Source organism: Lissotriton helveticus, chromosome 2_2 (genome assembly GCF_964261635.1).
Source record: "Lissotriton helveticus chromosome 2_2, aLisHel1.1, whole genome shotgun sequence".
NCBI lineage: Eukaryota > Metazoa > Chordata > Amphibia > Caudata > Salamandridae > Lissotriton > Lissotriton helveticus.
Window position 1 is genome coordinate 492,743,094 of NC_136060.1, and position 12,103 is coordinate 492,755,196.

Below are 12,103 nucleotides of genomic sequence, written 5' to 3' on the forward strand. Positions count from 1 at the left end.
TACGGGACCAAATACCTAATAGACCACTCATTTCGTACAGGAAAGGTAGGTCTCTCAGGGATGATCTATGCCAGAGTTACGTAACCACCCCACGCGAGTTATGGTTTCCATCTAAACCCTTGGGTTTTTATACATGTGGGTCATGTATTGTTTGCGACTCAGGCCTAAACAAAAAGACGAATTTTAGTTACAACACCTCGAGAAACTATAAGATCAATAGCTTCATCAATTGTAACACGACTCACGTAATCTACGTCTTAGGATGTAGTTGTAACATCATTTATGTGGGGAGCACCATCCGCCCTCTGAAATCTAGAATCCAAGAGCACAGAAGGGCTATCATCAACAAAGATAAACGCTACCCTGTAAGCTCACACTATGATGAGAAACATCTAAATGATACCTCATTTTGGTTCCATGGAATTGATCACATACCATTGGATAAAAGAGGGGGTGACCGGGAGCTAACTGTTAGACAGAGGGAAGCCAAATGGATTTGCCGCTTGCGAGCGACACAAAGGGGACATAATACGGATAAAGAACTTCACTACTTTCTGATGTAACCTCTCCCTCAGTATAATAAATCTCCCCTATTCCTAACCTGTATTTGCAACCAGGAACCTTGCTTCCTTCAAAACAAAGGAGACGTTAATTCAACCAGGCTGAACAAATGGAGGGATGTTATGTTACTCTGTAAGAAACAAATTGCTGTAACACTTTTCTATTTCTCCACAGGTATATCACCTATTCTCTCCTTTGAAGCTACAATTGCTTGCTTAACAATATGTGATTACTTATACATGTTGTAAATCTTTGTGTAGAGCACCTTTATAATTTTGTATAATATTGCCTTATGGTGCATTACCCATTTCTCCTGCAACATTGCAGTGCCTGTGTAACATTTTTTTAAAAAACCTGGTAACTGGTTCTAAGATATACGTGACCGCCTACTCTCCACTGCACTCTCTATTGGGGTTACCACAACACTTTGAAACCTTGTATGGCATGATATTGCATTATATCTATCTTATCTGGGAACCACTTTCCTCTGCTTACGCTTCAGTCTGGTGATAGTAGGGCTGGATGCGCCTTCCTTACTTTCCATTATTATTTTTATATATTTACCACAACCGAAAAAAATATATACCACTATACTTGACTGATCCTCTTAAATAACTAGCTATTAGTCAGATATTACCTTGGTTGTCAATTATTATAGTGACACCACATACTTTTAACATTGATCCATTTGTTGTACTGGCGATAAAGAGCCTAGACTCCCACATCTGCCCAATTCACTAAAGCGATCAGTTTGAATTACGGATTATTGCGACCTATTTGACCAGTGGGCTGGAGCATTACTTTTCAATACAACTAATTTCGCCCCGTCGGCACTATACCACATTTCAAAAATCGCCTCGCCGGCACCACTCTAATATGGCTGCCGAATGAGAACAGATATTCTGGCATCTATGACAGGGGCCTATCTCGTCAACATATGACCATTACACTGTGACGATGCATCTCGCTTCGTAACATGGCAACCGAAAATAATATGCGTTATATGACTGATTCTCTTAAGTAATTGACCTTCAGTCGGGTATCCCCTGGGTTGTCATTCGTTATTGTAACACCGTATATTTCGGACACTAACCCTGTCTCTATTAATTAACACTAGTGGAAAATAGCCAGGATTTTCATATTCATTAGGCCATTATACGGTATCATAATTGAAATCGCCTTGCCGGCTTTATACTATAACTTAAATCGTTTCACCGGCCTCACTCTAAGATGGCCGCTACATTAGAATGGACATTCCATCCTCCGTGATAGGGGCTGATCCCGGGGTCACGTGACTTTTGTCTAGTGACGACTCTCTCTGCTTTAAAACACGGCGCGCTACGAAGTTTTGGTGCGTCCAAAATTCCAGGAGGAGGAGCAGCGGAGAACGGGGGCCATACCGAAGGTAAGCGAGACTACTGAGCATCGCTGAACTTAATTTAATGGACGTCTGAGGGCTGGCTCAGAATCGGCTGTAGATTTTGACAATTCTGATTACTTGCAGGCACCGTGGCGTTACTACGCTTCTGCGGACCCCTTTTGAAGCCGGAGACTTCGTTGGGCACTTAGACTCCCTTTCCCCTCTGGAGTTCCCCCGAGGTACACCTTTTTACACTAGGTGTTTTTGTAGTCACTAGGGGAAGTAGTATATTAGGGCGGGATCGAGGGTCAACCTACCAACATACATACAACCAGCATATGGCAGTCATTAGTAGTATATCATTGTTTACAATCTCTAAGAATATGTCGTTTTAAATTGCCTTATGCTTCTGAAACAGCGCGGTTTGATGTATAATAACAGGAAATTGTCATTTTTGTATGTTGGCTCTAGTGATCTACATGCTGCCCAACAAAGGAGCACAGTCACTATTATGCCTATCTACAAACTACCCCGTGATTTTGCCACTTGACACAACCAACAGAAGGGGGCTCACAACTGGTTATTATAAATGGGGACATCAAATGGGACCAAAAGATTTGTACTGGTCCATGACATCAATCTAAATGTGAAGATTCTCTTTTTTTATATGTAGGACTATGATTATAAGAATATGTTTTTTAACATATATATATATATAGGACCAATTCTCACCTATCCACTCAACCTCCTACATACAGGGGTCCGGATTTGTTACTTTTATTGACCTATCATAGTGACAGCGATCTAATATTTCGTGGAAACTTGGACCTTCACTCCACTTGGATTTCAACATTAAGTATTCTGCAGGTACTATATACCTTCAACTTAGATATATTGTCTCAAAAAAGGGGGTCACTTCAATCGTCTTGCTGGTTATCTTTCTATCTATCTTTTCTATGGCATGGTGTTTTTTAATTAGGACCAAGCACTTTTTGCTTGGACTTGCGTTGTGACTGCATAGTACCGGTGAGGGGGTATATGCTGTCATGAGGTAAAAACTTTTTAAAACTTGAGATTGACACCTAGTAATTGTATAACTCGGCTAATGTATCTGGATCTATGGGTGCGCACGTTGATGTAATTTGACTTGGACTGGTGCCCCCTTTGGGCAAACGTCTTTTTAATATTTGATAAATACTTATATATGTCAATGTATTTTTGCAGCCCTGATGAAATTCCCAAGGCACGAATGGGAATGAAACGCGTTGGCTGTGCCGCTGTACATGAAAATAAAGAAAACTTTTACAAATAAGAACCGAAGATCTACAATTCATTTTGGACTTCCGTATACTATTGACTTCACTGTGTGCGCCTCTCTGCTCTTACACAACTGTGGAACTTTTGTTTAATCCCTAAACCGGCACACACACTCTGCATGACTTTCCCTACGAACTCACTTCCGTTATCTGACCATACAAACCGTGGCATGCCATACCTAGGGAAGTATTCCTTGAGAAGAATTTTGGCAGTGGACAAAGCAGTATTGTCCTTCAGTGGATATGCTTCGATCCATCTGGAGAAAGCACAAACTACCACTAGGACGTACTTTAGGTTGTTGCAGTGATCCATGTGAATGAAGTCTAACTGAATCACTTCAAAGGGGCAAGAAGGAGGAGCGAAGTGACCTGCAGGTGTGGGGATTCCCTTGCCAGGATTATGCATCAGGCATACCATACAATTTCTCACCACTCTCTCTGCACACTTACTAATCCCATCATTCTTCCAGACTGAAGCCAACATCTTGCAAATCCCTTTCGAACTGATATGCGCTGCTCCATGTGCCATCGTTACTACTGCAAGCACATACGCATCAGGCAACATCCAACGCTGCTGTTCCGACAAGTCAATCCAACACCCATTCGAGTCCAATTTACCCGTGCTCTCTTTCCATGCAAGCTTTTCCTCCTCAGTCGCCTCTTTCTGAATTTCTTTCACGCTTTCCACTATGTCCTCACACATTCCAGACTCAGAAATCCATCTTGCAGACGTTGCAACATACATTCTACTCATCATATTTCTAGCTGTCTGTTTAGCAGTCTCGTCAGCAAAAGCATTCCCACGACCAACATCATCCGTGATTGCTTTATGAGCGCTGCACTTCACAACCGCAACTTCAGTCGGCAAGGTTAGAGATTCCAACAAGTCATTAACTAGCTGACCATGTTGGATCTTAGTCCCATGGGACGTAATGAAACCTCTCTCTTTCCACAAACGGCCAAAACTATGGGCCACGCCGAACGCGTACTGACTATCTGTGAACACATTCACTCTCTTTCCCTTAGCTAAAACACACGCTCTTGTTAGCGCGATTAATTCCGCAGCTTGGGCAGAATTCTGACTCACTCTTGCAGTCTCCACAATCGTACTCAAAGTCGTTACTGCATAGGCAGCAGTCACGTCACCATTCTCCAATTTGAAGCAAGACCCATCAACATACAACGTGCCATTCGGATCTGACAACGGAGTGTCTTTAAGATCAATTCGTCCTTTTGTCTCTTCCTCGGTTCTAAAGCAACAGTCATGTGGTTCGGAATCACTCGACTCTTGACTAGTCGGCAACAATGTTGCTGGATTCAATACATTGCATCTTTTGATCTGAATATGACTCGCTAGCAGTGTCAGCTCATAGCCAGATAATCTAGCTCTGGTAAGGTGTTGTGTCTTAGTTCGGTTCATGAGTGTGTCCACAGCATGAGGAACCATAACCACTAGCATGTTGTTCATGACCAAACCAGCAGATTGTCGAATGGAAGCCGCAGCTGCCGCTGTAGCTCTCAAACAACTAGGCAACGCTCTAGCTACTGGATCTAATATTGATGAAAAATACGCACAAGGGCGTTGTTTATCACCAAATTTCTGTGTCAGAACACTCAACACGCAACCTTCTCTCTTGTGAACATAGAGCGTAAATGGCTTACTGTAGTCAGGAGTACCCAACACAGGAGCTGAACACAGTGCATTTCGTAACTCAGAAAAACTCTCCTGACATTCAGCAGACCATGGCACTGGACTCGGAACATTTTTCCCAGTCAAAGCTACCAACGGTTTTGCCAAAAGAGAAAAATTTGGGATCCACTGCCTACAGTATGAGGTAATACCTAAAAAGGCACGTACTTCTCTCTGTGTGCTAGGAACATTCATCTGTGTAATTGCTTTTATTCTCTCTGGGGTCAACTTCCTTCCCTCCTTTGACAAGAGATGACCTAGGTAGGTCACTTCTTGGCAATAATATTGCATTTTCGAAGGTGACACCCTGTGATTCAGATTAGACAAATGATGCAATAACGAAATTGTAGCTGTTTTGCAAGTTTCCTTGTCATCGGCAGCTACTAGAAGATCATCTACATACTGCACTAAAGCAGAACCAGGAGGAAGTACCAAGGAATCTAACTGACTTTTTAATGCCTGACTGTAAATGGACGGACTCTCACAATACCCTTGCGGAGCACGTTTAAACCTGAAGCTTCGACCTCCTAAAGAGAAGCCGAAAATATCCCTGCTTTCCTCGGCTATCGGAATGCTGAAAAAGGCATTCTTCAAGTCGATAACTGAAAACCATGTGGCTGTAGCAGGAATCAACGTTAACAATGCAGTTATGTCTGGAACTACAGGGAACTGTGGAATCACAATCTTGTTAACCTCCCTAAGATCTATGACAAACCTATATACTGGAGGCTTTGAAGGATCTGTACGTTTCAGAATTGGCAAAACAGGACTGTTACAGACATTCCCTCTAGTTTCTTCTACTACACCTTTCTCGATCAAATCTTGCACAATTAATAAAAGTGCGCGTTCACCTTCACTAGAGATTCTGTATTGTGGAATTCGTGGAAATTTTACATTCGTTTTCAAAGTAACTACATATGGTGGGATTTCTAAAAGACCTACATCATTAGGACCAGTCGCCCAAAGAGTATCAGGGAGAGAACGCAGCTCTGGTGGGAGCGCATCCATCGACAAGTACATTGGAGAGGTGATTCTTTTACCCAACGTAAGCTGTACTCCTTCCGGAGAACAGTACAATGTCGCATATAGGCGTTTTAACAAGTCTAAACCAAGCAGATTTTCATTACAACCTGTCGTCAAAATCAAGGGAGCTTTCAATTGACGTGGTCCGACAGAAATAGACAAAGGACCAGATACGGGGTTGTAAACAGGGGCGCCTGAAAAACCTACTGAAACATTTGTTAAGCCAGACAAAGGTGCGCCAGGGAGTTTCTCATGTATGATAGAACTTTTTGCTGCACCAGTATCCAACAGAAACGGTTCGACTACACCTGATGCTGCTACTGCGACATAAGGCCCACTCTGATCTACTGGAACTGATACTACTCCCTCTCTTTGTCCTTGGCTGTCCTAGTACTCTTTTTGCTGAAACCCTTCATCAGTTTCACAATAGTCTTCAACATGATACTGCTGAGATCTATTTTGCTGAGCAGACTGACTATTTCGCTGATCAAAATGGTTAGAAGGGCGATCGTTCGTTTGTGGAGGCATAGCACCTCGTCCTCGACCCCTAGAATTTTGCATATAACCACCACGACCTCTCTGAGCTGCCGCAGCATTATTCTGCGCTAAGACTGGACACTCACTCTTATAATGGCCTTCCTTCTTACAGTATGCACACTGGTTCCACTGGTATTGTGGTCTCTGAGAACCATAATCTGTCCTTTGATATGAAACTTGCTGCGTGTTAGTCTGATTCGTGCGAGACGGATATGCTTGCTGTAAAAGGACTTTAGTTTTTAAATCTTTTGTCTTCTTCTCTGATTTTTCCTTCTCCTCTTTATCCCTATTTTCATAGTACTGGGCAGTCGCAAGTATTTGCGCAGTCGTAGAGACAGCCCACGCACTCTCGGAATCTTTCAATTTATTACTAAGTTCGGGCAACAAATTGTGTACAAATTTATCAACGAATAGTCTCTGTCCTCCCTCTGTGCTCATATCCTGACCACTATGATCCACAAAAGTCTCTTCGAACCTTGTGAAAAAGTCGGAAACACTTTCGTCCTTCTTTTGCCTGCATGCGGACAACTTGTCCCAGTTAACGCGCAATGCCGGCATCAGAGTCTTCATTAATTCAATTATTCTACCGGGTAAATTAGCAATTAGAGGTTCGGGTTTGGAACCACCTATTTGCTGACCATCCGCTGCAATTATAGCTGCCCAATCACCACCTAGGGCAACTGGATGATTCTCTTTACGAATTTTAGCCCAAATTGGTTGCGGAACTACATTCCCAAATAACATGTCAATGTCCGCTAGATTCAGCACACAAGCCTCAACTGTCTGTGCTAACTCCTTGTAATATCCGGCTGGATTTTTACGCGGATCAGGCAAGGCCTGCTTCACTGCTAATACTTCAGCTCGCTTCCATGGAATATGTATCCATAGTCTCTGGAATTGGGCTGGAGCGGCTGCAATACCAAGGTTTACATTAGCTTGCACAGCTTCACGCCAAATTGGTGGAACCTCCCTCATTGGGTATTGACGATTTTGTTTCGTACTACGTTTCTCTAACTCCCTCGGTGAACGAAGGGATGGGTCATTCCTATAACTTAAAATCAGTTCCATCGCTTCTTTTATATTTTGACCAATTATCATACCTGCAGCAAACTCTTTCTGAACATTAATTAATTCTTCTAGATTTGATTCAGAGTCATCCTCTTCCAATTCCTTACGTAAAAGGAAACACATTTCATCGAACACATATCGTTGTGTCGGTTCTTTCCATTGCATAAATGTATCTAATACATCTCTAGTACTATATCTTCCACTTTTTAAAATCCATCTAAGAGCTGTGGAATCTAATATTCCTCGTTCTTCAGTACTGGGAAGCTGACTACGTCTCTGCACAAAATCAGAGGTAGGAGTCTTAATCAGAGTTTTATAGAAGGGAGATAGAATATTAGAGACAGAATCAGTGATTCTCCGACGAACAGAAAGCAGAGTCATAACACTAGCAGACGCAGACAATAAAGCAGCAGTTGGGACAGATAGAACAGGATCAGTAGGAGTAGCGGACAAAGTAGCCTGTGAACTAGCAGGTGTAAGCGATACAGGTATAGGTAAAGAAGCCGGCAACCCTGGAAGAGGGGGTGCCGAAGGAACATTAATATTGACCACAGGAGGTACAGGAGCTTGATTCAGGGGAGCAGGAGCACCAGGTTGCCCAGCAACCGGTAATTGAACATTCGGTAAAGGTGGAGCCGTAGCACCCTGTGCATACGGTGGGGGTGACCGTAACAAGTAAGACAACAGAGGATCGTTTTTAGGGTCCTCTACTATCTTAGCTGTACTGGATGGCAAAGCAGGATAGCACTTGTCTATCGCTAAATTACGCTCTCTGTTGGCCACCTCCATTGCTTTCTCAGACTCGTTGAGTTGCAGCTGCTTAGCAGACTGTTCTAAAGTCAACTCTTGCTCTTTCTGTTCTTTCTTCAACTTTTTAATTTCTCTCTGTTTAGATTCTTTTCGCCAATAACGAAGAGAATCAAACATTGCCGGCCGGGCTTTCTTCTTGAACAATTTCGTTTCTAAATTATCAAGAACTTGGGGTTCAAAACTACCATGCAGTGGCCAACTAAGGACACCGTCTTTCTGCGTATATCGGACCCATACCTCATTATAAGATATAGGACCCACTCCAAACTTACAATACAGATCATAAAGGGGAGTCCCAATCGGAGGAACCAGACATGAGTCCTCCAACCGGGAATTACTGTTGCAACCAAAGCACGACAACATACAATTTTTCCGACTTACCATTTTATAACCCGGAACACAGAACAAACAAACACACGAACAAGGGTGCGCACTCGGACCAAGAACTTAGGCCTACCAAAGCGAACAAATGTATCGATACCCAAACTAAACCAAATGATTATCGTGACTAGAACAACCAGTGATAATCTTACGAAACTAAACCAAACCAAGAACTGAAAAGGGATTTAATCCTAACAGGAACAACCCTTACGAAGTAACCAACTAGCAACCACTTGATACTTAACTGAGGCACTGAAGACGTCACCAAGGAGAAACCCGTCTCGTCTCGCCGTACTAAGGACTGCACCTCGGGTCCAAGACAGGGCGACGGTCAAGGCAACGGACCACTGCAGCCGTTTGAACGGGAACCCTCGTGGAAGAGAACGTCGGGCCACTTTTGCGATATGCCGGGATCGATGAAGTGGGGCGCCTCCCTCAGGAATCTTCACACGAAGCTTCTCGAACTCTTCAGGCTTTTGGACCGGTACCGAATGACGTCGCCCCACGTTGGGCGCCAATTGGAGTTCTGGACTTTTTGGTTCCGTCCAGAGGTGTCAGGGATAACACCCGAAAACCCCGGAGTTCTACCTGTCTCGGTGCACAAATAAACAGAAACACGGGCTTCTCGATGGTGGCGTCAAAGACCAAAGGTTTATTACTGCAGGGACACAGAAGTCACAGAAACTACGCATGGGCAGTGTCTAGGAGCCTGTTCGAATTGTACAACGAGGGTTGCTCCTTATATATTGAATATTGGGCTTCAGGCAAAATTCTTTACATGTTAGCATGTTCCAAAACCTTTGTATCTTAAACAATAAATATTTGGCGTTGCACAGGAATCGTCAGCAATATCTGATGTCAAAACATTACGAACGAGGGGTTCCCACTATTCCATCATAATCCCATGTCAACTTTTCATTCAAGACCCGGACCGCCTCATTGTAAATTTTGTTACCTCCCCCTAATAAAGGCCCAGAAGGAAAGGAGCAGAGCCAGGTGCAGAAGATAGAAAAGTAGGATAAGAGATGTTTGTGGGTCGTAAATGGGCAAGGCTACCAGATTCGGCTGCCTAATCATGATCAGGCCAACGAACACGAGAACCAGTATAGCAGGACTGGCCTCAGGCAGTGGAGGCAACTTCTGTCGAGTCATGCGGCCATGGCGTGTTCTGTTCTAAGGTGCACGTGTCGCTAGCAAGGTGAATCTCCGGCTAAAGCCTACATGTCCTTAGGTGCTAGAGGTCACTGCGTGTCCATTGTCTACGTGAGGGCAAGAAACACAAAATGGCTTCCGTGATCTAAGATGGATGCCATGGGTAGATCAGAAATGTGTTCATAACAGGAGTGCTCTTGCTCGTAGCATAGCGAAAACACCAGGATAGGCTAAATGGATCATTTGCGGTTCACTGATACCAAAATTATGTATTTACGACAATGTTGAAAACACGGGTTCAAATTGTCACGGAACCTCAGCACCTCCCAGCCTGCTGCATTTCACACGTGTGCACTATTGATGCAGAGGTGCATCTCTCAGCCCGGAGCAGTTCACACTTGTGCACTATTGATGCAGAGGTGCACCTCCCAGCCCGGTGCAGTTCACACTTGTGCACTATTGATGCAGAGGTGCACCTCCCAGCCTGGAGCGGTTCACACTTGTGCACTATTGATGCAGAGGTGCACCTCCCAGCCGGCTGCAGTTCACACTTGTGCACTATTGATGCAGAGGTGCACCTCCCAGCCCGGTGCAGTTCACACGTGTGCACTATTGATGCAGAGGTGCACCTCCCAGCCTGGAGCAGTTCACACTTGTGCACTATTGATGCAGAGGTGCACCTCCCAGCCGGCTGCAGTTCACACTAGTGCACTATTGATGCAGAGGTGCACCTACCAGCCCGGTGAAGTTCACACGTGTGCACTATTGATGCAGAGGTGCACCTCCCAGCCTGGTGTAGTTCACACTTGTGCACTATTGATGCAGAGGTGCACCTCCCAGCCCGGTGAAGTTCGCATTTGTGCACTATTGATGCAGAGGTGCACCTCCCAGTCCGGTGTAATTCACACTTGTGCACTATTGATGCAGAGGTGCACCTCCCAGCCTCGAGCAGTTCACACTTGTGCACTATTGATGCGGAGGTGCACCTCTCAGCCTGCTGCATTTCACACGTGTGCACTATTGATGCAGAGGTGCATCTCTCAGCCCGGAGCAGTTCACACTTGTGCACTATTGATGCAGAGGTGCACCTCCCAGCCCGGTGAAGTTCGCATTTGTGCACTACTGATGCAGAGGTGCACCTCCCAGCCCAGTGTAATTCACACTTGTGCACTATTGATGCAAAGGTGCACATCCCAGCCCGGTGCAGTTCACACTTGTGCACTATTGATGCAGAGGTACACCTCCCAGCCTTTAGCAGTTTACACTTGTGCACTATTGATGCAGAGGTGCACCTCCCAGCCTGCTGCAGTTCACACTTCTGCACTATTGATGCAGATTTGCATCTCTCAGCCCGGAGCAGTTCACACTCGTGCACTATTGATGCAGAGGTGCACCTCCCAGCCCGGTACATTTCACACTTGTGCACTATTGATGCAGAGGTGCACCTCCCAGCCTGCTGCAGTTCACACTTGTGCACTATTGATGCAGAGGTGCACCTCCCAGCCCGGTGCAGTTCACACTTGTGCAATATTGATGCAGAGGTACACCTCCCAGCCTGGAGCAGTTCACACTTGTGCACTATTGATGTGGAGGTGCACCTCCCAGCCTGCTGCATTTCACACGTGTGCACTATTGATGCAGAGGTGCATCTCTCAGCCCGGAGCAGTTCACACTTGTGCACTATTGATGCAGAGGTGCACCTCCCAGCCCGGTGCAGTTCACACTTGTGCACTATTGATGCAGAGGTGCACCTCCCAGCCTGGAGCGGTTCACACTTCTGCACTATTGATGCAGAGGTGCACCTCCCAGCCGGCTGCAGTTCACACTTGTGCACTATTGATGCAGAGGTGCACCTCCCAGCCCGGTGCAGTTCACACGTGTGCACTATTGATGCAGAGGTGCACCTCCCAGCCTGGAGAAGTTCACACTTGTGCACTATTGATGCAGAGGTGCACCTCCCAGCCGGCTGCAGTTAACACTTGTGCACTATTGATGCAGAGGTGCACCTCCCAGCCCGGTGAAGTTCACACGTATGCACTATTGATGCAGAGGTGCACCTCCCAGCCTGGTGTAGTTCACACTTGTGCACTATTGATGCAGAGGTGCACCTCCCAGCCTGGAGCAGTTCACACTTGTGCACTATTGATGCAGAGGTGCACCTCCCAGCCCGGTGCAGTTCACACTTGTGCAATATTGATGCAGAGG

At 45.2% G+C, this 12,103-nt stretch overlaps 1 protein-coding gene across 1 annotated transcript in view; it reads left to right on the forward strand.

Annotated features, from left to right (window-relative positions):
- Positions 1-12,103, forward strand: part of LOC144821564 (dedicator of cytokinesis protein 2-like) — a 3,201,295-nt gene that overhangs the window by 2,357,623 nt on the left and 831,569 nt on the right. The window lies entirely within an intron of this gene.